The 23,032-nt window shown below is 41.2% G+C and overlaps 1 protein-coding gene and 1 long non-coding RNA gene across 9 annotated transcripts in view; one reads left to right on the top strand and one right to left on the bottom strand.

Moving 5' to 3' along the window:
* The window catches only part of MBNL2 (muscleblind like splicing regulator 2), a 173,603-nt gene that overhangs the window by 5,735 nt on the left and 144,836 nt on the right, over positions 1–23,032 (top strand). The window lies entirely within an intron of this gene.
* On the bottom strand, positions 5,267–14,817 carry LOC115835205. Its single transcript, XR_004030201.1, has 3 exons — positions 14,686–14,817; positions 11,400–11,600; positions 5,267–7,800 (listed from the first exon to the last, which is right to left on the bottom strand). It is a non-coding gene; the product is annotated as an uncharacterized LOC115835205 (long non-coding RNA).

Here is a 23,032-nt window from a genome sequence, read left to right as displayed (position 1 = left end):
CTCCTAAGCCTGTTACAGGCTGGCGGGGGTGGGGGGATGGGAATGAGTATCTTAAGGGCATGTGTTAGAAACTGGCTGTTTTACATATATATCTCATGTAATTTGAACCTTAGAAGAGCAGGAGAGCCCCACAAAGTTAATGCTATCCCCAGTTGGCCAGTAGAAGAGAAGCTCTGAAAAGCTCAGACAGCCATGATCCCACAGCTAATACTTGGCTGAGCAAGTATTTAAACTCAGGCCCATAAGACCCCCAAGCTGTATAGGTAGGTGACATTATGTTTTTCAGCTGAACGAATACAATTGAGAACGTAAAAATAATTCATTTGCAGAAAAAGCTCAAGGTGGAGGTAGGAGATTAATTATTTTAAAACTCTCAGATGTACTTTATATAGTTTACATTATAATATGCAAATACTGAATGTACTAGCGATACTAACATGTATATATCTTACATGTATATATCATTTCAGTTTTTATATTCATTATCTCTTTTCTTTTGTTTTTGTTTTTTTTGAGACAGAGTCGCACTCTGTTGCCCAAGCTGGGGTGCGGTGGCACGATCTCAGCTCACTGCAACCTCCGCCTCCCGGGTTCACGCGATTCTCCTGCCTCAGCCTCCCAAGTAACTGGGATTACAGGTGTGTGCCACCACGCCTGGCTAATTTTTGTATTTTTAGTAGAGACAGAGTTTCACCATATTGGCCAGGCTAGTCTAGAACTCCTGACCTCAGGTAATCCACCTGCCTCAGCCTCCCAAAGTGCTGGGATTACAGGTGTGAGCCACTGTGCCTGGCCTATTATCTCTTTTAATGGTCACATTTTGCCCTCTGTTTTACAGATTCAGTGAAAACTCAAATTGAGTAAGGTTAAGCAATGTGCTAAAAGTCTCATTGGCCACAAAAGTAGAAATAGTCGTCCTCAAACCTCTGGGAATCCACGCATGCGATATTTAATGAGATAAGTGAAATTAAACTTCAGTCTGACTTGGAGTTTTCTTGTAATGGATGTTGCATAATTGAGTAGAGCCCAACCCAAGTAATTTTGAGAAGACAGTAATATTTTTAATTAAGATATTGAATTATTCTTAAAATCTATAAATTTCTGGCGTCCTAGATGCAAGCTTCAATTAATCAAACTTAAAGTATTGATGCAGTATATATTGTCTAAATGATTTACTACATATAATTTTCAATGTTCTGAGAGTTCAGGAAAGTGGAGCTCAGTTTGGGTGGGAGTAAGAGATAAGGCTTCCCGCAGGAAGAGCTGCCTCCTCTAGGTCTGAATGGATGTATTTGGTCTGGATCCATGTCTCTAATGTGGTATGTCTACACCCCAGGCCAAGGGCAAGATTATTCTCTTGGCAAGGAAATAGGTGAACTTCCATCTTACCTATTATTTAGCTCATCCTTTAAAAATGTCAGTTTTCATGGATGTTTGATAATGTGTATAACATATTAGTAGGGTTATGCAAGTATAATATTTATAAAGTAACCATCCTTAATGGTTGTTTCTGATCTAAAAAAACATTCTGATAAGAATGTATAATCAAAAATGTTTGGAGAGGCTGGTGGTCAAAATCTCAGGAAGGAGGAATAGCATGATGTGGTGTAGCGGCCAGGGAGGAACCTTGACCTTGGAGATGGGGATGAAGTGTTAGGGTGCAGTGGGGAATAAAGTTAGATGGAGGAAATGGAGTCAGGATATGAATGAGCTGGAGGGCCCTGTGGAAGAGTTTAATTTCATTACCTATAACATCACATCTAATGCTTTATAAAGATTCAATTGGGACTTGTAAGATAGGGTTAGAGGTCAGAACATTTGTAACTAGTGATGTCACCAGCCAGAAAACTTTCGCAATATTCCAGGCACAAAGTGGAAAAGGGTTGCATTAGCATGAAAAATGGAGGAGAAAAGGCAAATCCAAAAGGCATCTTGAAGGAAAAATAATACAAGGTAGTGAGAGCTTAGAAGGGCCAAACTGGGCCGGGCACAGAGGCTCACGCCTGTAATCCCAGCACTTTGGTGGGCCAAGGCAGGTGGATCACCTCAGGTTGGGAGTTCGAGACCAGCCTGACCAACATGGTGAAACCCCATCTGTACTAAAAATAGAAAAATTAGCCAGACATGGTGGCGCCTGTCTGTAATCCCAGCTACTTGGAAGGCTGAGTCAAGGTAATCCCTTGAACCCAGGAGGCAGAGGTTGCGGTGAGCTGAGATCACACCATTGCAGAAATTCTAGGAGGAGTGATATCATGGTACCCTGACAGAAATGGGAGTGGTCTGAAAACGGGACTAATAAATGGGAATAGGGTTGAAGGAGGGTGGGCGATGATGAGTTTTTAGACTTGAGAATGGTGTTTTTAGCTAATGATGGAACATCCAAGTGGAGGTGTCTCATAAACATTTGACAATGTGAGAATGAAGAACAGCCTGGACAACAGGCTACAAATACAAGCTCGAGACACACCTGTGTTGAAGCCATAGTTGAAGCCATTGGTGCTCACACCTCGTGAAAGAAGGCAGCATGAACAGAGATAGGCAATGACCAAGGACGAATCTTGGGGAATGCGGCAAGGGCCCAAAAGAGAATAAGAGCTGGCAAAGAATCAGAAAAATAAATACCCACAAAGGAGCAAAATTGTTTTAAAAAAATGAATGACCAATACTGTTAAGCACCATAGCCTAGTCTCCAGGATTCCATGAGAAAACAGTGTAGTCTCCTGGGTTGAAATACTCTCCTGCACATAGCTTTTCCTCTCTGGCAAGGGTTTCTGGCTGTGGTCCTTTTGGAGGCAAATATTGGTTCAGAGTCTTGTTTAGAGCCACAGAATATTAGATAGTTAAGGGAACCTTCGTAGCTGTATCTCTTGTATATACAGTTGACTCTTTAAAAGTCGATCTTCACTAATCAGCAAAGAGAGTATTTAAAACCAATAATTATCAATACTTCTGCATCCATCTCTCAAAATGTATATATTTTGGGGATGTTACTGGTTAGAACAGTAATTCCAGAGTGATTGGAGATATCAGTTGACACTGGTCATCCTGTTCTTAAAGACCCTGGGGATTCATTTATTTCTGATTCTAGCAGTTCTCAATTCAACCCAGCCATAAAGACTTCTCTGAAGAAAATAGCCTTTCATGATGAGAAAGTTCTTGAAGTATGCAAATAGATTGATGTCCTCACACCAGACGCCTACCATAAATAACCAGACAGCACTTCTTAAACTCTCATGTGCCTGCGAATCACCTGGGGATCTTATTGAAAATGTAGACTCTGATTCAGTCGGACTGGGCTGAGGTCAAGATTCTACACTTGCAACAGGCTCCAGGTGATGAAGCTGATGTTCATCCAGGAGGCTCCAGAATACAATGGCTGCTTTGTAAGTGTCACTGCCACAATGTGAGTGGCAGCAGATCACTGGGTCTGGGATGGCTCCTTGGAGGATCTTCTGGCATTCTGGAGACTGGGACCTACCTCCTCCATACAGTAGGTCTTTCCAGGCTGTTCAGCCTCAGAGTGAAGCTGAGGGTGAACTGATATATCCCACCAGCCTTGCACCAATGTGGCTGGGGCTGAAGGCATGAAGGCAGGGACTTCAGCAGCTGCAAGCAGTTCTGTGGCTACACACAGCCTGTCTCTGGGTATCTCCCCATTCCCAAGACACCTATCTTCTCAGTGGACACAGACTCTCACAAGTTCCCCAAGAGATTTGGTTACTGCCTCCAGGGAAGGCTGTTGTGTTTGTTTACCTGTCTGCTCCAGAGTTTGTTTTTTTTATCCTAAGGAATATATGCATTATAAACCAGCCTTAGATTCCTTTTCTTCTAGATGGTGGTCAGAACTGGAGCCTGGAAGTCTGATGTGCCCACTTGAGTCCTCACATCCTTGGTGAATTAGGTCGAGGAGCTCTCACACGCTCATTCATTCCCTAAGATGTAGATAATGCCATTCTCTCCTCCTCCTCTCCAAAGAATATGAAGGATAGAGAGGAAGGGTTATATGCCATTAACATCGCATTTGTTTAAAAAATGCTAGTTTTAAAGTTGTGTAATAGAAACGAAGACATTATGAGAAGAGACAGCTGTCTAATGAAGTAGCTTAAGTGAAATGCCCAGGCCTGATTGTTGAGTCTTATATCTTGTTATAGGTCTTCCATCTCGTGCCCCTGTCTGTCCTCCCTCCTTTCAGATGCCTCATTTTCCTGTGTGTCCCACATGTGGCCCCCTCTTTCCTAGAACCAGGAGTCAAGCTAAACTGATTTAGAGGAAGTCTTCCCTACCCAGATGCTCGTTTAGTCCACACACAGATGGCCCGTATTTTTATGCATTTTTAATTTACCAATAACCTTTTAGGAATGAAACAGAACTAACATTTATTGAATTTATTGAGCACTTACTATATGGAAAGCCCTCCTCTGCTGATAGCTTCATGTATATCAACTCAGTTAAACCTTTTCATGAAGAAAATGAAGCTTAGAGAGACCAAGTTACTTGCCAAGGTTACAGAATAAGGGGCGAAACTCAAGTTGGTAGGATGGAAACACGCAGCCCTTGTCCACCAGTGCTTACTTGGGGATTGCAACAAAAAGGGTTTGCTTTAGAAAAACTTCCCTGACAGTATTAAGTACTGTTGGTGGAGCTCACTAAATAGCTAAATAGACATAAACAAGCAATTACTGGCATACTGTGCAGGCATGAGTTCAGTTTTAGCCAGAAGTCCCTCCTCACAAAGGGACTTGGTATATTGCCAAGGATAGCTAGGGCATCATCTCCACTATTTGCTGTGATTATTCGTCGGCCTTTTTCTTACTCTTGACGCTGTGTGTGTGTGTGTGTGTGTGTGTGTGCACGTACATTGAATGAACTTAAACAACTTGATGGATCTCAACGTTTAGACACCTTAAATAGATACCATAGGTAAAAGCTCGTTATAACTGTAAGACCTATTCCAAAGTGAAATGTTTGTGCTGTTGTGATTTTGTTGCTCTCTGTGAGAATTCATAGAGATCCCTTTTTTCTTTGACTTCCCTTCCTGTGCGGTGCCGTTTTCTTTGATGCTCTTGCTTCAGGCTTTTTCTTTTTTTTAAAATATATATATATCTTTTCATTACACTTTAAGTTCTAGGGTACATGTGCACAACGTGCAGGTTCGTTACATATGTATACATGTGCCATGTTGGTGTGTTGCACCTATTAACTCATCATTTACATTAGGTATATCTCCTAATGCTATCCCTCCCCCTCCCCTCACCCCACGACAGGCCCCGCTGTGCGATGTTCCCCTTCCTGTGTCCAAGTGTTAAACAGGCTCTCTTTTTCTAGTGCTCTGCCTGCTCCTGTGCTAGCCCATGGTCTCTTTTCTAATGTCCTGTTCTCTCTTCCAAGTCTGTACCCGGCACCCCTACTAAATGGCACACACAGACACCTCATATTTCTGGGGTTCTAGTCACACCTGACTCTTAGCTGGTGGAAGGGACTATTTATTTTCCCCCTTAGGAAACCAATCATTTGAAGCCTCAAGTATCAGCTTCCTGGCAGCCACCACAAAGACCATCCCCTCAGGAAACAAAACAAGCTCTATCTCTAGAGTTTCCCTGTTTTTTTTTTTTTTTCTTTAAAGTTCCCTGGTGCAAGTAGGCTGCAATTAAGAGGCAGGATCAAAGGGACTGGCTGCCTCTGGGGCTGCTGGGACCAGCAGAGAGCTTTGGTCCTTTTAACTACTTACTTCCCACAATGCATGCTACTCTAGCTGCTTCTTTGTTCTCCTGGGTACTCAAGTACCAGAACGGTGGTTTGCTGTGGGAAGACACATTAGAGTCGATGGAAGAACTTTTTCACATTACACAGGATTCTGACAGCCCCACCACGCCACTCCTTGGAGATCCACCCAACTGACAAAAAACACAAATATAAGGTGGAAATTAGAAGGAAATCCCAAGTGGGAAGGCATCTGAGGGATTATCTAGCGGAATTCCTGTCTACCCTCTTCCCCGGCCCTGACAAGCTGTTTCCAGCTATTGTGTATCTTTCTTTATTGACTGGACAATCGTGACCCCGTGGCGCATACAAGCCATAGCATTTTGTTAGAAAATTCTTCCTCATGCTGAAATGAAATGGGACTCTGTAACCTGCACTCTTCATCCTTGTTCAGGCCTTTGGAGTAACCCTAAGCAAATCAAGTGTCTCTTTAGGAGGTGAGCCCCCTCACGTATTTGAAGATGTCAGAATTCCTCTGACAGGATCAGTATGGCACCTCCCTAATTCATGATAGAATACCTTTATTTATGCAACCCAAGACACCGAGCTTCTCTGGCAGTGTTGACCCATTGTTGACTCAAATTGAACCTTGAACCAGCTATGATAAGAGAAAGAGGTGGGGCTCTTTAACTTCTCTCAGCTCTGTTCAGGCCTGAGCACAGCGGGGCGACGGTCGGGGACGGGGGGTAGTGAATAGATGAAGGTAAAGTGTGGCAGGACAGATGATCTTCCACAACTGCATGGTGGGATGCTTTAAAATTGTTTTCAGCCCCAACCACAGGTAACAGCCTCCTCCAGAAATCCCTGGCAAGGTACGGGACACTGGCTTGCAAAATTACCCACAAGGACAATAGACTGATCAATCAAGATTTAAATAAACATACATGCAGAGATAGATTGAAGTATTTCTTCACATCAACCATTTGAATAACATACTCAGGCAGTGTTTACAGATAAGGTACATGTTTTTGGTTTTCTTTCGTCATCGTTTATGTTTTTTGGCTCAACTATCATTTTAGCAGTAGCTCTCAGTCCTCCTGAGTTTCTCTGTGGCTCTCAGCAGCTTAGAGACACACTTCGCCATCAGTAGGTGCCAAGGTCACTGGAGGAACTAATTAATCCCAGCTCCAGTCAACAGCAGGCTGCACTAACCTGCCCTCCTTCCTCGGAGAAGGAGAAACCAGGAAGGATTTTCTCCCTCAGTTCCACCCAGGCCTACTTAGGGACATGCGGAGCAAACAAAGGAAGAGTGAGGAGGGGTGTTGAACCATTTCTCTACGAGGTGGCCACGTTTTCGTGTAGAGAAGGCCTAGAGTTGATCTGAAGCTTTCAGACTTGAGTTGATATTTAACCTAGAGATCTCCAGGCCCCTAGTCTATCACAAACTCTGCCTTTTTTTTTCCTCTGTACTAGTATTAGTTTTCTTAATGCCCTATAAACCCAGCCAGCACAATTTGCCAGGCTAAAAATTTGCCTTTTTCACAAAAATTGTCAGCTTTCTAGCTGACCACTCAAGAGCATGAGTTTTCCCCCCTCGGGGTGAAATTTATGTTGTATAACACAGACCTCATTAAATAATTGATCAGAAAATGTAACTGAGAGGAGTGATTATTTTTGGAAACATTGACGACCAATAACCCAAGATACAAAGTTAGAAAACATTGCCATTTAAAACCTTGTAGATACTGGAATTCTTGTGAGTCCCCTTATCCAGGTACATGTTAGGTCTTGAGTTAATTGCTCTGCGGCTGTGGATTTTTATTTGATGTTCTGATCTCTTCCTTCCAGTTTGATAAATTAGTGTAGAAAGTGGAAGAAAAACATGCCGGTGCAGCCTGTGCGCTTTGTCAGGTTAACAGAATGGAGTCCTGCTCTGGCATCAGTCAGTGCTGTTGTCCGAACCCTCTGTGGCTCCTTCCTCCCTGGGGCCCAGAGCTGCAGACGCTAAAGGGGCATCGGCCTGGGAGTGAGGTTCCCGTTACAGTTGGGAGAACCCAGCAAATCCGCGAGTTAGGTTTCTGACGCTCCCCATCTTGCTCCCTGGTTACAAACAGAAAAAAAAAAAATTAAAACCATATGTTCAATACACTATCAGCCTTCTAGTGAACATGTTGCCGTTAAATAATAACCGTCAGCCTATCCGCAAATTTGACGGTGATGGGCGTTGGAGCTGACCTGCCCTGGCGGAGGCTGGGGAGGGTGGAGAAGGGCGATTGTGTTTGCTTCCTTGCTCAAAATGGCATGTCGCTGGAAGCCTTCCAGCTCCTAATGGTGGAGGCAGAGCGAGGACTGCATTTACCGACTTATTTCCCTCTTTTTCTTCACTTATTCCTTCTTCCCCTCACATTTTCAGGACTGAAAATTAGAAACACTTTTCTCCTACACACAAAATTACTCCCTCACACACACTTTATTTTCCCCCTGCTTTGAAGTGACAGTTGCTGCCAGAAAAGGTTTCTCTCAGAAGAGCACAGGCTGTCCTGGCCAGAACGAAGGGGTTAATTTAAAATACAGCCAGCTAGGTAGTCCTAGGGGCATGCTTTCCCTTGGGGATGGGGGTGGTATCTGAAAGGTTGGAGGGGGTGCTCCTGGGGCTCTGCTAATACTTTATTTCTTCATCTGGGTGTGAGATGTACAGATGTGTTCAGTTTGTGAAAATCCAGTGGGTTGGATACAGGATATGTGGTCTTTTTTTTCTTTGTCTGTAATAAAGTTTTTAAAATGTAGCTGGCTACCTTGTACTGTGTATTATAAGATAAAGAGAAAGCCTGTGGGAAGATAGTCCTATATTTTTATTCTGTTCCCACTCGGACCACCACTTTTTATTCATTTCTCTCTTCTGGAACCTTCTGGGCTTCCAGCAGTGGTCTCTGTTCCCACCTATAATCAGAACCATGAAGGGTCATGACAGCCAGCTTATCATTCTACCCTGGACCAGACGGAAGTTAATGCTCCAAATTAGAAACTTGAAAGGAAATGATCAGTGCTAAATAATAATGATGCTGACAGTAATAATAACAGTTACTTTGTCATTATATACAAAACATCTCCTTGTTTCTCCCTATTTTTATTTTATTCAAATGCAAGAAAGCCTTGCTTAAGGGACTTTTTTTTTTTTTTTTTTCTATTTGGCAACCAAGACGAGTGGAAGGAAGGAAGAGTGTGGGGACAGCAGATGACAAAGCCCTTTGCCCTTTTCTGGCGGCGTAGCGCTATATTAGCCTGTTAGTCTGTTTAAGTCAAGGGATTGCAGATCTCAAAAAATAAATAAGGATGGCTAAGGATGGCAGGAATCCAAAGCTTGTGGGTCATCAACACAGATTTGAATCCTGGGTCCCGTAGGAAGCACGAGTTACCAAATTCATTGGACCTCTGGTTTCTTGTGCCCACCTCTCAGGATTTTTGTGAAGATTTGGTAAAACAATGGACCAGAATTGCCTTGTGCATGGTGAGGGGCCCTTTGTCAGTGGGAAGGAGCTGGTGGCATTGTTAATTTAAGGACCTTCTCTGCCAGGGCAAATGTGTTCTCCTTAATGAAGCTTTCATTGGCTATAGAAAAGTTTGCGGGAAAAAGAAATGTATGAAAGATAGTGGATGAGGAGAAAATTATTTCTTAAGTCTTTCCCATTTCCTTTCCCCTCATGGAATTTATACTCTACCGTGACAGGTAAGATATGTAAATAAATCACCATGGTGAAGGTATTATGCCACAAGAGAGGTATAAGGTGCCTGTGAGATTACTGCCATCCAAGTAAGGCAGTCAGGGAAGGCTTCCTGGAGGAGAAAACATCTGACATGGCCTTGAAGGATAGATAAAATCACATTGTGTGCACCTGAAAAGCACCCATGCAGGTTTTTCTGGAGCATGAAGTGCAGTCTAGGGTGTACTTGGCATGGACTAAATTGTGAATGACTTTGAATGCCACCCTATGTATTTCAAACTTTATTCAGAATGCAGCAGAGAGCTACCAAATATTTTTGAGCAGGTAAATGAGGGGTCAGACAATGCTTTAGAGAGACAATTCCGTGAGCAGAGTTTAGACCTGAGAATTGCAGACGCTCAGGCAGGTCATGAAGGCATAGGCTGGGATAGCAGCAATGAGAATGAGGTGCTGTGCTGAGGCCAGGAGCAACTTATGGAGAGCATGGGCAGGATTGATTGGAGCCAAGGGAAAGGGAGGGAGTCAAAGCCGACCTGGACACGATCAGCTCAGAAAACAGAAAAATCAGTGATGCCAGTGGCATAAACACACAGGAGGATGGGGGAAGACAATGAAATTGGCTCTGATCATTAAGAGTTTGAAGTCGGAATGTCCTCCGAGAAGTATGGGTCTAGGCTTCTGTAGCGTGCGGAGCCCAATGTATATTTGGAATTCATCCACTTAAGACTGATGTTTGAAATCATAGAGGAAATGAGATAGCAAAGAAAACAAGTGTAATCTAGAAAATGGTAGACGACACAGGCTTGGGAAAGCCTTACATCGAAGGGAATTTCCTAGGCACACTTCCACTGGCACAAAAATCCAAAGTGAAGAGCATTTCATCCAAGGTGAGGGCACCTTGGAACAGGCGTATGGGCCTCATAACCTCTCTCAGTGCCCTTGGATCTGTGACAAAGGATCATGCTATTCACTGTGTCATAGATTAAGGCTTCCTGAAACCAGGTGAGAATGGGAAATGGTGGCAGATCCTAAAGAAAGTTCAATAAAGATGAAGACCGGGCCCAGTCCTATGAGGTGCAGAAGCCAAGACAACACCTCTGACCTTTGGGAAAGTCCCATTTTGGAAGAGTGCTGCGTGGGCTGCTGAACTGCAAGGCACCAGGGAAGTGGAAAGTGAAAACGATTAGGTAGGGAGTGGGAGACAGGTAGCACAGCCAAAGGAGAGATGGCGGTGAGCAGAGAAGAGGCAGGGATAAAGTAAGCAAGTTTAAGTTGGAGGGCAAGATGTGCTGGGCTGCCTGGTGGCACCTGGGGCAACTTTTGGCTCACAGAGGCTGCCTGCTGGGGATTCATGAGCTGACGCCACTGGGAAAAAATGGTTTTTGAAAATCGATAGGCTTAAGTATGATTCTGCTCTACCAGGAAAGGTGAAAAACAACAGATAAATGTGAAGGAAGGTGGTGAGGTGAGGTCTAAAGACTTCTCCAAGGAGGCTTCCAGAGGCCTTTGCCTTGAAATGAATTCTGCTCTACTCAAAATAACTGTAGCAGGGAGGGGTCAAGATGCTACATCCAGCCCCACTGCTAATCAAAGACAATCTCTGTATCACCATAGGCATAACTGCAATACAGAGACTGCTGCTTCTTTCTAAAGTGCTATACAAATGTTTTTTGTACTATTGTAAGTTTATTATTTTCTTTAGCTTTTCCCTTCATACTACAGGGTATCAGCAAAGGCTAATTCATGTGCCTAGATAACTCTTCTCCTAAATAACAACCTGCCAATATAGATATCGCATATGGAATATTTTTAATGTCTCCTTATAGTAATCTCCATGCATTTTAAACTTGAGCCAGTGTCTGATAAGTAGTAGATGCTCAATAAATAATGTTTGTGGAATACTTGTGAATGGCTGAAGTGTTTTAGTATTGAGGCAGGCATTTCTCTAGATAATTATTAGCTATGAGTCATACTCACAGAAATCCATAGTCCGTCATCTATACAAATATACCCAGAAGTTTATACAGTGATGAAAAATGAATGCATTTTCCCCTGGGAACATATGCATCTCTATGAAGTTGTGCTTTAGTGCTGAAGAGAGGCCAGCTACGCTCCAGTCCCTTCAACCGGGGATCTTTTTGCATTTAAACTTCAAAGAAGAAGTTTGGCTGATGACGGCTGTGGACAGAGAGAAACTAAGGGTGAGACACATGAACTGTGAGTTCTCTGGAGCGTCCTAACTCTTAAAATAAGTTTTAGTTGCTTGATTGCTGTAGGACAGATACTTCTGTTTATGTGTGGCTGCACAAAATGTACAGCACGTCTGACAAAATGGATTGACCTATTTCTTTGCCCTTGAGGGCCACTCGAAAACTTAATAAAACACAAGCACATCCACAGACAAAGCCAGAATAAGATTTGTAGCCACTGGGACAAGGTTGTATTTCTGGACTATATTCACCTCTCCACCCAACTCCAAACCCAGGAGAAGAAGTTGTATTTTCTTTCCATACCCATTTCAAAAGCTCTCCCAAGTTACTCCAACGGTTGGTTTTGTTAGCTACACATACTCTTGGGAAGCTTGTTAGAAGGACAGATTCCTGGGCCCCACCTCAGACTTCTGAATCCTAGGCCCCAGCTCCCATGATTCTGACTCGGGGAGTCTGAGGTGGGGCCTAGGAACCCACATTTATTGCTAGAATACACAGTGATGTTGACACAAATTATTCACAGACCTCCTGGCACAGGGGTTAGGAGACCATTCAAATCCTGCACCCAAATCCTGGCTCTGCCACAGACTAGCTGCACAACTTCAGGCAGATTTTGACATCGATTTGAATCTGTTTTCTTATCTTTAAAATGGGGGTAATAATTCCCACTTCTTTGGGCGATGCTTGAGATTAAATGAGATCACCTCATGTAGCTTAATTACACAAGAAAGTACTTTCTATGCTGCACAAAATACACACTAATACATAATAAATATAGTTCTCTGGGGTGAACATAAAGCTATTAGAGAATAATCACCAACGAATGCTTTAGACCCTCTAAGCAATTCTAGAAAGAGCAGGGGGCTTTGACGTGACTATTTCTGCAAATTCTTAAAGGCTTGATATCCCTCACAAAGATCCCGTTGTTCTTTTAGCAAAATGCAGGAAGGCTTTTTATTCTACAAAAGACTTTTGGGAATGTTTACATTTGAAGGAGATGGTAAAACACTGGAGCATGTTACCCAGACTAAAGGAATCATAGTATTTCTAGGATGATTGAAATGTAGCTGCTTTTAAAAACAGGAGGGCTGGGCTGCATTTGGAAAGTTTCATGTAGTGCATGTGTGAAAATGAAGCACTTGAACGAGCTCCGTGATAGGCCATGCCTTGAGCTGTTTTGGCACAGATAAAATTGCTTCTGTCCTCACTCGGGCTGTTTTTAGGTTGTTCAAGCAGATGGTAACAGGCTCACACAGGGGCCAAACTCCTGAGCTTAAAACTTTTGGAAATGAATGACTGACTGAATGAATGAATGAATTTCCTCTGGGTCCAAGAAACACTCCCATTATATCTGCCATTCCATTCTAGCCTTCTGGTCCCTCAGGAAAGATTAGCCTCTTTGTTGCTCAGAGCATGAATATGTAAGGATTGGTTCAAGGTGTTTCCTGGAACTGAAGTCCCCTTCCTTCCTGGATGTGCTGACCCAGTTGCCTGTGTTGGAAGACTCAATATCACATGTCCTTTTTTTTTCCCCACTGAGAACCCATCAGCAGCAGAGGTACTTTCACAAGTTAGGTGTGTGCTGGAGCTCTGGGTCATAAGATTTGGGTCACACACAACCAAGAGGAAAGAAGTGTGGTACGGAGTCCATTTGATCAGCCCACAGGGAGAAATAACAGAAACGTGAAAAAAAATTCAAAACAGGAGGGAGTGCAAAGAAAAATGTATGCTACTCTGAAATCTAAGTCTCCGTTTCAGTTTTCAGTTGAGAAAGGTTTTCGATATTTTCCAAATCAAAGTATATCTACAGATCTCGAAATCCATTGTGAATCATTTTCAAAAGTCTTACTCCTTTCATTCAGAGCACTGATTAAAATCCAACTGTGTGCCTAGTATCCTGATGCTAGGTAACCAGATAAAACAATCATAATTGGTAGCAATGGAATTGAGCAGTTAAGACGCACATATGCATAAACATTGCGCACACACACGTGTGCAACACAGGCATGCACCCCAAAAGCCATTGGAGAACCCTGAGACCAACCCCATTTCACTTGGGCCCTGGATACTTGCTGCTTCATTTAAGGAGGGAGGGAAGGGCCATCGGAGTTAGGCGAGTTGGGTCTGACTCCAGTTGGAGTGGGCCTTGTGTTGAGCTTAGAAGGATGCCTGAATTAAGATAACTGTGCAGGAGTGTGGCATACATCCCATATCAAAGGAAACCGCTCAAACAAAAGCCAATAGGAGGAAATGAGCTCTTATTGTGTGCACACATGGGGTTCCTCCGAGAGGAAATTGCCTGATTGAGGACACTTCCGATGCCTTCTGAAGCAACAAGGAAAGGCTAGGCCCATGTTCCCACAACTCGGAGAAGGTGTCTCCCTCAACCCTGGGCTAGCTGCGATGAAATGGGTAGGATTTTGACAACACCACTGCCCACCCCCAACACACTCCTAGACCTCCAGAAACTTCAATTACAAAATGTGTCTTTGGAACCCAAAAGGGAATGTTCTTCTTTGTGCTTTAGGGTGTTTAGATCTAGGAAAGGGAGGGAGCGGGCACTTGGCTCAAATATGTTGCTCTCTTCATAGCCAGGGCTCCCCCATTCCTTGGGCCGCATGCATCAGGCAACTGAGACACAGCCCGTGCCTTGCAGGGTCACCTTGCTACCAGGATCCTATTGACTCCCCGGTGCAGGTCAGGCCAACTGAGATGAGGTCCCTGGATCTGCTCAGAGGGGTTTTACATTCAGTCCCCTCAGCTGGACAATAGAGGCATCAACAATCCTGTTACCTGCCATCTTCTACCCAAAATATAATCCTGACCCTGAACTTGTGATTTTGCAGGGCACAGCCTGGTGCCTGAGACTTGTCCTCGGCCCCATGTGGAACACAGAAACATCCCCAGTCCCCGAGAAATGCAGGGTCTAGAAGAGGAGCATACATTGCAGTTGACGTAGCAGAATGAGGACTTCCTGGGTCCCGGGAGCCCCCGGGGTTGGGGATGAGGGTACCTAAGAGACATTAAAAGAGCTTGGAATAAGCAGGACTTACTTGTTCCTTTTCTTTTTTCCTCCTGTACGTTGCTTGATTGACAGTTTGAGAACAGTTTAGCTTGGATCTGTGGGGATGCTACTATAACTGGCATGTATTATGGAGTCGTTGTCCAATGACATCATCCTCTGAAAGTGGTGCTGGTGGAAGGAAAATGAAAGCCGACTGAGCAGGGCTCCGCGCGCGGCAGTCCCTCCCCTCCGCTGAGCGCATGCGCTCCTGTGCAGGCGTCTCCTTGCCCTCTATCAGCCTGAAGCCCCAAAGCTTGGGCATGAACTCAGAGTGTCACCAACCCAGCCAACCCCTCCCATATACCCCCCACTGCCCAAGTGACTGTCTGCAGCGGTGGCCAGTGGCAGGCACAGAGAGTGGATGTGGGAGAGAGAGTTGATCAAAAGACAATGTCCCTTGAACATATCAAGTTCCACTGCAGTTTAGGTAGATGCATTTTCAATTTACCCTGGAGGATGAAAAATCAAAGTTCTTAGATTGCCTTGTGGGCTGCTCTTGACAGTTAATTTATTTAGTCAGTCAACAAACCCTAAGTGAGTAGCCAGTGTGTGTCAGATGCTGTACTAGGGGTTGGGCTACAAAGATGCATTAGCCTGGCTGCTGTTCTGGCCAGATACAGCAGCAACAAGGTCAGCCTCAAGGAGGTGAGGATAAATGGAAAGGGGGCACAAGGGTCAGGGAGGGCAGGACTGGCTGACTGGGGTAGTAGGGGTAGGGGACAGGGCTGGTCATGATTTTCCAACAAGGGATTTGAACTGGGTCTTGGAGGATGCCCCAAATGCCAGAAATCAACGAAAGTGGAGAAGCACGTCAGTCTTCTAATTAGCATGTTCCTTCTAATTAGTTGCTTCTAAGGCTTATCAAGCTGCATCTATAAACTAAAACTAATAGGCAATTGAGCATTTAACAGTTTCTTTTTCTTTTCTCTTTTTCTTCTTTCCTCCCCACCCTTAGAGGGGGAAAAAAACAACAAACGAATTAAGAGCTAAATTTGCCAGCAAATAGCATTATGTGGATGCAGAGAAAGAAGACTATTTTGCTCATCCTGGCTAGGGCTGGGTAACTGAGAATTTTATCCTCCGGCAAGGATCTCATTTTGTTATCATTTTCATCAGAAGTGGCAGGAAAAAAAAAGGTAGAGGGAAACTTCTCTGTGGACTCCTACATGTTCTCCCTATACTTTTGTCTTTCACAGCATCAGAAAGGCAAGGGGGAAAAAAAAAACCACACCCTCGTTCTTGATCATAGTACAGACAGTATTTTAACCTCTCTTCTGGCTAAAAATGACTAAATAAAAATCAGATTCTTCTCATGTAACAATGAATAATGGTGGTTTCAAAGTCCTCATAGTTCAAAGGCTAATTTACAGGATTAGGTCATAGAAATGCTTGTAAAATTCCAACGTGATTCTTTAGTCATATTTAATTTCAAATATTATCACACGCCAACGATAAAAATGTTAAGAAACCTGCTAGTGAAATATTTTCAATGAATTTAAGTTTGCATGCATTTCAAACATGATGACTTTTGTAGCTGTCCTGAATAAACACAAGCTGTAATTTTGAAAGCAACAAATTGACGGATGCAGACAGGAAACCAGGCCAGTGTCTCGTTAACACTGCTGAATAGATCAAGATCAGAAAAGCCAAGGAAAGCCTGTCATCTGCTAAGAGAAATCGGGAAACAAATAGAGACAAGTCAACTTATAGTCAGTATGAATCCCCTAACCATTGAACTTCACTGAGAACCATGAAACTTTGACTTTTTTCATGTATGAACAGCACTTTTGTGCTTTTGTTTTACAATGTAGACCAACGACTAGATAATGTGCCTTGTTCTTCATTGACTTTGTAATCTCATTCTTTGCCACAAATATAATGGCCTGTTTGTTTTGCTGCTGGTGCACATTGGTCAAAGAATCAGACATTTGTTTCACGGTGCTTGTTTTGAAGAAATCAGTTCTGGGTACATCTTTACACTGCCCATAAAAACAGGGGCTTATCTGGGTGAGAGATACACCAGGTCTGCACTGCGATGGGCTTACATTTATCCACTACTATACAAAATGAAATTGAAATATAATAAAACTGCATTTTAATCTAATTACTGAAGAGCTTAAATTATAGACTATTCATAAAGATGTACAGTTTTATTCATTATAATGACACACAGCAATTTGAGCTGGCCAAGAGTATTTTATCTGATAATGACCATTAAGAAGTTCTTATTAATAAAGAGATAAGAATGATTTATAAGTAAGATTACAGGTATTTTATCTAAATAAATAGTAATAAAACTCCTGAGAAGTTTGGTCTCAGAAGTAGGGTAAATATTCCCATTAGGATTAGGTTAAGACTTAATTTCTTCAACAAGCACACCCTCTCTGCCCTTCTGTTAATAAATAGTTCAAAAGTAAACTTTAGCCTAGTCTATAAACGGTTTCAACTCACAAAGGAATTCTGATCAGTTGGTGGTGGCTGCCTGCCTCAAAACTTGCTTGAAGAAGTTTTTGGGTGCCAAGTCTAAGCTCCCAGGGAAAAAGTGCTGGGATCACTTAGTGATACCTGCCATGGACAGGATAGGGGGGAGAGAGGAACAGATACTATTCATTTGCTACCCTTGGCATACCCTAGGCTATTCCAAATGGTTACAAAGTTAGGATTCTCACAAAAGTCATCCCCAGTCTTCTCCCTACGAAAGCGTAATAACTTTTATGTTGCTGGTAACAATGTTTCTAGATGTCACCACAAGCCTGAAGTTGAAGGTTCTTTCTACAAGGGTGGTAGCCATTTCACTATCTTAATTCACTTAGACCCTAAGTAAGGAAATTGAATTTACTAAAGGTAGCCATGTAAAATGCATTTTTATTTTTACTAAGTTGGAGGAATAAAATTATTTAACAACTCTTCTTTCTCCTGAATTTGATATTTAGGCAGGAGGAAGGGCTGTTACGTTGGATTGAGTCCATCGAAATGGTATTTTAATATTTCCTTTTAATTTTGCATGTAATTATTATTGCACTTTTTGAAAGAAAATACTTAGTTCCTTCCACTGAAACAAATCTGAAATTCAGAGCCAAGTCCACGCAGCAGCACAATTTTCCATTATTTTGAAGTTAAATAACAGATGATGTGTAGGACAAAGGAAGGGAACTAGTACCTTTAAAGCACCTACTATGTTTCAGGCACTTTGATTTACTTTCAGAATGTTTTTCTCCCTAATTTAATGCTCCCAGCTACCTAAGAGATATATGGTATTACTACATTTTATAGATAAGAAATGTGAGGTTTAGAAAGGGACTGTTTGTTCATTGTGGAACTTAAATTGGAACTAGCCTCCAAAGTTGGCTGAAATTTCTGTTTGGAATTCAGAATTTAAATGCATACCACTTGTCCCAACTTATAAACAGGACTCTTGTAGTGAAGTTTTTTGGATTGACTAATATGAATTTAAGAACTTTAGCATTTTTGAAAGCCGTTAATAATGGCTACTGTTATTTCACACACACACACACACACACACACACACACACGTATTTATGTGGGTGAATCCCTATTGAACTTCAAACATTTATTGCAAACCACTTTGCCTTTTTATTTCAAAAAGAAAATGTGAATGACTACTCTTTATGTTAGAAAATTATTTAAAACCTAAAAAAGTGAAAATTTTACATGAGGATAAAGACTGTTAACGTATACAATAAAGTCAGCAGTGCGTGTAAGAAACCCGAATATCATCCTGACATTTTATACGTGTGTAAATTGAACTTCTAATCCAGAGGAAGTCTGCTTTTAGTTAACCACTGCGAATGAACTTCTGTTTCTAAAATTCTCAGTCTCTGTCTTTGGGTAGGAGGAGGCAGTGGGATTTGTGGCAGAGAGATTCCCTTCCACCCTACCCTGAAGAGGCATTTTATTAATTTCTCTTGCTGAATTTTTGACCCTGTAAAGAAAAAAAGATGCATTGTACCAAACCACACTACAAGACAGGCTCCTCCAGATGGGCTTTCTCCTTCCTGCTGAAGGACATGGATATCGGCTTTATGAGCTGGTTACAGTCAGCTTTATCGCCAAGCCAGTAGATTTTCTTAATATACTTATTGCCGTTCTGTAAATAGCACAAAGGCAATCATGAATCTGAATCACTTATGGGGTCACAGTGAGATTGATAAAGGTAATCTTCGGAAGAAAGTGTTAAGTAGCCTAAATAATGAAACTAGTAATTGGAATTCTTTCTTATTGTGAAGGCTGACAGTCTCGAAACCAATTCTTTGAGTACCTATTGTCTATCTGTGAAATTTAATGAGATAATGCATGCTGGAAACACTTTATTCACCATACACAATTCTATGTAAATGCCAGCTGATAATATTAAAGATAATAATTGTATTAAAAATTTTAACTAACACATGAAAAGAGCTTCGAGATTGTCTAGCACGTTTCTTTACGAAGTTGATTGATTAAAAACTGCAATATGTTTTATTTGTTTCTTTATTTTCAAGAATATTTGGAAGAAAAAGCACTTGAAGCCTGGCTTTATGGTAATAGTATAAAAACCAACAGGGCACTGGGTTTTTTTTCCTTTAAAATGGTATGCCACCCTGATTTTTAAAATTCCAAGTTACCCTTTGATTCCCCTTAAAAGTGGGATAGGAGAAGAGATATGCTGTAAGTTCTAGGACAGGAGATGGCTAAACATGAACCCTGACATAGGTCTTCTTTGTGCTCTAGGGATGGCTTCATTTCTCTCATACCTGTTTCTCTTGTTTATTGATTGAAGTTAATGATAGAACTTGGAGCATTAGAATATTCCAGTGTAAAGTGTCATGATTATTGAGGCAGTGGTGTTACTGATAAAAAAATTGTTTAGAACTCTAATATTTTCTTTAGTTCATTCATTAAACAGCTAAAAGAAAGCAGAGTGGTTAATTAGCAATATCATTTATTCATATTTTAAATCACATTCTAGTTCAGTTACATCATTTTACTTCAAATAGCTTCATAAGCAGTTAATATTTGAATCTGCAAGCCAATTAATTGCTCTACCTGTGAATTTTATCCCAAAATGTAGGTCTACCCAAATCTAGAAAACATTTACTACTCAACACTTTCTCCCCAGTTACCTTTTCAGTCTCAAAGCATATATGACAAACCCTTTATCACATGTTCTAAAGTTTTCATCAGAAAAACTTGTTCTGGTTTAGTGTTTTAATGCTGCATTAGAAATGATATTTCTTGGCAAATACTCCTTTCCATATTTATTATCTGGATTTAGCATGTAATTATTTATTCTTTGCATAGCAATTCACTTTTCATTATATATATATGTGTGTGTATACATACATATATATGTGTGTGTATACATATATGTGTGTGATGTATGTGTGTGTATACGTGTGTATACATATGTGTGTGTGTATACACACACATTGTATGTATGTGTGTATACATACAATATATGTGTGTGTATACATATATATATATATATATATATATATATATATATATTTTTTTTTTTTTTTTAAGATGGAGTCTTTCTCTGTCACCCAGGCTGGAGTGCAGTGGTGCAATCTCGGCTTACTACAGCCTCCACCTCCTGGGTTCAAGTGATTCTTCTGCCTCAGCCTCCCAAGTAGCTGGGACTACAGGTGTGTGCCACCACACCCAGTTAATTTTTGTATTTTTGTATTTTGTATTTTTAGTTGAGATGGGGTTTCACCATGTTGGCCAGGCTGGTCTCGAACTCCTGACCTCAGGTATCTGCTGCTTCAGCCCCCCAAAGTGCTGGGATTACTGGTGTGAGCCACTGCTCCCGGCCCCATATTTCATAGTCATGGTTGAGGCTCTTGTACATGGGTGAATAGCTTAGTTGGTTAATGCAGGAGACAGTGATTATAAGTCCCTGATACCACAGTCTCATATTTCACCCCAGACCTGAGCCAACCATTCCCAAAACATGTGCTATGGGTCTCCAAAGGGACAAAGCTCTAGCGTAACACCTCTAACCATTTAAAGCACAAAGAGAAAGAAATCTTGTATTTATGATTACCATTAAGAATAATAAAATCAAGATAACTTTTTTTTTAGAATCATCTTTCTTCTAAAATCCTATAAAATCAGATAAAGAAAAGGTGGAACAAAATCCTAAATGTAATGTTCAAACTGTCATATGTGGTGCCTTAAAGGTTAATTTTCTATTAGTTATGTTTTATTATTAGAAGCAATAATAAGCAGTTATAATTTAACATTTTCATGCCAAGTCTATGGAAAATGTTATGCAAATTTTACTATTGTTAGAAAGCTACAATTTGCAAGCCATTGTCACTCCATTCTTTTATTTAATCTCTTTTCTTAAAAGTGGCCACCCCCAGCCCCACTCATTGTGAGTTGAAATTATTCAAATTAATGTCAAGTTGTTTAAATATTAAACTATATTTTACCTTGATACTTAGTTTTTAAAAACACATAATTTCTGCTACACAATTTGGACAGCAGACTGTGATATATGATATACCTACCATATTGTCGTAATGGGCAAGGTTCACGATAACAAAAATGTGTCCAGACTTAGTGAGATAATGTGAATTCCCTATTTCTCAACTTGCTTGCATTTTAAGATGTTCAGTCTGGAAAGTGTTTCCACTGTTTATGGATGATTGTCCCTAGATGGTGGTGACATTTGACCTATTGTTCAGTTTTGAAGATGGAAATGACATGTTCGCAAGCATAAAAGCCCAGGGGGCATTTTTAGAATTTTTGTCTTAGAATGTTTTTAGTTTTATTTTATTTTCTGATGATAAAATACTTGCTTCCTCAAGGAAAAACTTATAACATTTAATAGCCTATGGTAAACACTGGAGCCTGACATTCTCCATTGCTAGAAAACATGGTTTTTAAGAGCTGCTTAATGTCTGATGAAATGAAGATATCATTATTTATTTTAGCATTTCCTGTTGTTTAACATTTACATTGGTTCTAATTGCTTATTTTCATAAATTGTGCTGTGATTAACATGCTGATACATAAATATTTAATCCCATGCCTAATTTTTTCCTTTAGGATATATCCCTACAAGTGGGAGCTTTAGGAGCTGCTGAATTTTCTTTACCCTTTGCATGTCTGAGAAGGTTTTTCATTTTCATGTTGGAAATAAAATGCGATTGGGTGTATTGTTTTGAGTATTAGGTTTCCCCCCTCAAAGTTCTGTAGACATATTTCTATTGGCTTTTGCTGTTTTATGCTGCAAAACAGAAGTTGGAAGCCAATTGATTTGTTTGTAGTTAACTCTTTTTTGGGCAGGAGGCTAAGTAATTTTAGAAATCTTCCTTTGTCTTCGTGATTGCTACGAGCTTCCAGCTTAGCAAAGCTTTTTGCTGGCTTAGCCCAGGACACGGAAGTCTGGTTGGTTCTTCTTTCTCAGCTCTTTTTGGAACTTTCCAAGATTCTCTAAGCTACAACTTTTAATTATTGCTTCTGTTTCATTTGTTCTTTTTTTTTTTTTCCTCTCTCCAGGAACACCAATAATTCTTAGGTTGGATCTTTGTTTTCTGACTTCCATGTCTGTCAATAGTTCTCTGAGCAGTTTAATCTCTTTTCCATCTTTCTCTATATTGTGTAAAAAAAAGTCTCAGGTATATTCTCCAACTCATTGGTTCTACTTTATTTGCTGATAGTGCACTTTACTGCATCAAATTCAGGTTTTAATTCCGCTGTTGAAATGTTGGTTTCCTCTCATTCCTTTCTTATGTCAACCAACTGCCACTTTTATTTCAGGCTGTCTCTTGGTCCCTTTTCAGCTCAGTGTGCCTTTTTCCCATCTTTACTGTCCTGTTGTATAAGTTCTTTAACAGAGATTGAGCTTTCTTGAACTTCATTGAAAACATAAACCAAGATGCTCTCTTCAATTTTTTTTTAATGACAGACCTTGAGCTCCCTTTCTGACCCTTCTTTTAGTTTGCAGAATCTTTCCATCAGTCATTTTAGGTTTTTGTTGCATATTGACCTATTCATTTGTTTGCTTTTTATTCATTCAATGACCTTGAAAGAAAAGAAGTCTGTCCAGGCTTGGCTTGTTTTTATTTAAGACAGGGCTGAGAAATCATTTTAGAGATCCTCACTTGCTGCCTGATATCATTATAATCCTCCCCTCCAACGCTAAGTAGAAGGCTCCTTGATGGAAATTTGATTTAGTTCAATGGTACAGCAGCTTCAAGATAGTATGGAGGGAGTTTTAGCCACAGTATATACAGCACAGGTATGTCATCTTTGCTGAGTTTCTTATTGTAAGGGGTTACTTCTCTCCAGCCAACTTTTTCTTTTCTTACCCTGGATGCCAA

The sequence above is a fragment of the Nomascus leucogenys genome, chromosome 5 (genome assembly GCF_006542625.1).
Source record: "Nomascus leucogenys isolate Asia chromosome 5, Asia_NLE_v1, whole genome shotgun sequence".
In the NCBI taxonomy this organism is placed as follows: domain Eukaryota; kingdom Metazoa; phylum Chordata; class Mammalia; order Primates; family Hylobatidae; genus Nomascus; species Nomascus leucogenys.
The sequence above is the reverse complement of the archived record's forward strand: the minus strand, read 5'-3'. Positions and strand labels throughout refer to the sequence as shown.